Genomic DNA, 3,279 nt, shown 5'->3' on the forward strand with positions numbered 1-3,279 from the left:
CAGAGCTGATGTGCGCCCGCACACGCAGGCTGTGCGCCCGCACATGCCTCGTGTGCGGCTGCACATCCCTGTGCGTGCCCCTTCCTTCCTTTTTCTCAAAAATTTGATACTTAGTGCCTATTTTGGTGCGCACATGAATCATGATGGTGATGAGGAACAACATAGGCAGTAGCTAAAATCATTTTCAAAGCCCTCAAAGTTGAAAATTCATGTGTTCACCACAAAAATTCACTAAGTATCAATTTCCTCCAACTTTCAAAACATGAATTTCCTATCTTACCTCTCTAAAATTCTTACCCTTTTACCTCAAATTTCGATTAGAATCGAACAAAATGTGATTTGTGCCACGAACACCTTCCATTCATCATGCATACTTGTAGAATTCCAATCCCGCAAAAGGTCATCCTAAAAATCCAATCAAGTAGAAAAGTAAAAGAAAAGACAAAGTAATAAAAGAAACAAAAATAAGAAAATTCAAAAATCAAAGGGAAAAGTTAGAAACTCTGGGTTGCCTCCCGGGAAGCGCTTGCTTAAGGTCCTAAGCTCGACCCTTCCTCCAAATCATGGAGGATCAAAGAACACCACCTTCTTCAAGGTGGTTGATAGAGCAAAATTTTCTTCAATTTTGAGCAACTTCTCATCGTTGCTTAATGAAACCTTCACAAAATTCTTTTCAAATTCTTCCTTCTCCTTTCTCAACTTCTTTCTTTTTCTTACTTTCTTCGAGTCACGAGCCTTTTTCTTCGGCTTGACTTCAACATATTTAATCATGGAAGCTTTCTCTTCATCTTGAAAATTAAGCTTGAACCAATTTGGAATCTCAATTTCTTTCTCATCCCTTGGCTCTTGAATTACAAATTGTTCTTCACTAACATCATCAAGACTTGCACAAACATCATCAACAATCTCAAAAACATCGTTAGTAGAAGAATCAATCATGCACATATCATCAATGGAACGAGAAAGACTAGCACATGCTATATCTTGCACACAAGATAAGGACTCATGCATTGGCTTCAACTTAAAACTCTCTTCCAATTTTCCACATCTCAAAGTGATTTGACCTCCCTTCACATCTATTAAGGCTCCCGAGGTGGCTAAGAAAGGCCTCCCTAGAATGATTGGAATATGCTCATCCTCCTCAATCTCCAAAACAACAAAATCCACGGGAAAGACAAACTCTCCAATCTTTAAAGGATCATCATCAATTCTTCCCTTAGGAAGCTTAATAGAGCGATCGGCCAATTGAAGTGTTATATTAGATGGTTGAAGCTCACCTAGATCAAGCCTTTTGAAAACCAAAAAGGGCATAATACTCACACTAGCCCCTAGATCACACAAAGCATTCTCAAAAACCATTTTCTTGATTTGACAAGGGATTGAAAAATTCCCCGGATCTTCCATTTTCTCCAGAAGCTCACCATGGATAAGAGCACTAAAACACTTCCCTCCTTCCACCGAACTACCCTCATCAAAATCTTCCTTCTCCTCTAGTATCTCCTTAAAGAACTTGGAGTACTTAGGCATATCGGGAATTGGCTCGGTAGAGGGTGTGGAATCATGAACTTCCTTAAGAACTTCAAGGAACTTCCCAAATTGCTCATCCATTTTGAATCTCAAATATTTTTGGGGATATGGTAGATCGGGAAATCTCTCTACCTCACTCATCTTTTCAACAACATATTTTTCTTTTTCCTCAACCTCACAATAAATTTCCTTGGACTCAACCCTCTCCACTTCATTCTCCATAGCACCACTCTCATCTCTTTCCTCTTTTGAACAAGAAACTCCCTCATTAAAATCATTTCCAACACTTGTGGCAATAGAGTACACGGGTTTCTTTGGTTCAACACCTTGGGAAGGCAAAGATGAAGGACTAGCAAAATCCTTAATAGTGCTTGCTAATTGGGTAATTTGAATCTCAAGCATCTTATTGTGGGTCATCATCTCATTGAATTTCTTATCACTAACCGCCATATAGGTGTTAATGATCTTGGTTTGATTATCAATCAATTCCTCCAAAGTAGTCCTAGGAGAAGAAGGTTGTGAATAGGAATTTTCACCTTGAGTCTTTGGAACAAAACCGGGTGGGGGACCTCTTTGAGCATTGTTTTGAAAATTTCCCCTTCCTTGATTGTTCCAATTACCCCTATTTTGATTTGAACCATAACCTTGATTATGGTTACCACCACCATGATTATGGTTACCATTACCTTGGTTATGATTTACATAACCTTGGTTTTGATTACCATAATTTTGGCTTTGGCTTTGGTTTTGGCCACTATAACCTTGGTTATGGTTACCACGAGAACCTTGATTCCCTTGGTTCCTATAACCACTACCATGATTATAGTTGTCAAAATTGCCTTGGTTTTGGTAATTCCTATTCCATTGGCCTCTTTGATTATCAAACCTTTGAACATTGTTGTTTGACACAAAATTAACATGTTCACACTCATTGTTGTCAAACTCATCAACACATTCATTGTTGCAATTGCTAGAATCATGGTCATATGATCCACATACATCACAAAACAAACATCCCATAGGCATATTATGTGAAGTAGAAGGAGTTTGAGAGTTAGAAGAAGTACCTCTCCCCTTAATTTGGGAGGGAAGATTTGGAGCTTGGGAAGAGGAAGAAACACTCTCCAACTTGGCCTTGATCGCCGTCATCTCCTTTCCCAAGTTTGTCATTTGAGACGAAAGATTGTTGATGGCATTAAGATGGTCCACCGAGTACAACGAAGATTGCTTACTTGAAGAATCTCTTTCCCCATCTTGCCAATCTCTATAGTAAGTCACCACATCCTCTATTATGTCCACAACTTCTTCTTCGGTTTTGTTCATGATTGGACCACCGGCCCCTCCATCAAGGCATGCTTTGCCTTGAGGACTCAAACCACCGTAGAAGATTTGGATCAATTGATATGTTAGAATTCTGTGGTGAGGACATTCTCTTTGGTACTCCTTGAATCTCTCCCATGCCTCATAAAGACTCTCATTTGGCTTTTGCTTGAATCCTTGAATTAAATCCCTTGCCTCCGCCGTTTTCTTTTGATGAGGATAGAAACGGGACAAGAAAGCTTTAGTGACATCATCCCAAGTTCTCTATGAATTGGGCTTCACCTCTTTGTCTAGCCATTCCAAAGACCTTCCTATGAGGGAGAAAGGGAACAACTTAAGGCGGATGAATTCTTGAGAAACTCCATTAACCTTGATCGTGTTGCAATATTTTTTGAACTCCTTAAGATGGTTCAATGGGCTCTCGTTCTTTGC

General features: G+C 39.5%; 1 non-coding gene across 1 annotated transcript; it reads left to right on the top strand.

Annotated features, from left to right (window-relative positions):
- Window positions 1-2,938: 2,938 nt before the first annotated feature.
- On the top strand, window positions 2,939-3,044 carry LOC145621837 (small nucleolar RNA R71). Its single transcript, XR_014108631.1, has one exon. It is a non-coding gene; the product is annotated as a small nucleolar RNA R71 (small nucleolar RNA).
- The last annotated feature ends 235 nt before the right edge of the window (window positions 3,045-3,279 follow it).

This window comes from Chenopodium album, chromosome 27 (assembly GCF_948465745.1).
Source record: "Chenopodium album chromosome 27, dcCheAlbu1.1, whole genome shotgun sequence".
Classification (NCBI taxonomy): Eukaryota; Viridiplantae; Streptophyta; class Magnoliopsida; order Caryophyllales; family Amaranthaceae; genus Chenopodium; species Chenopodium album.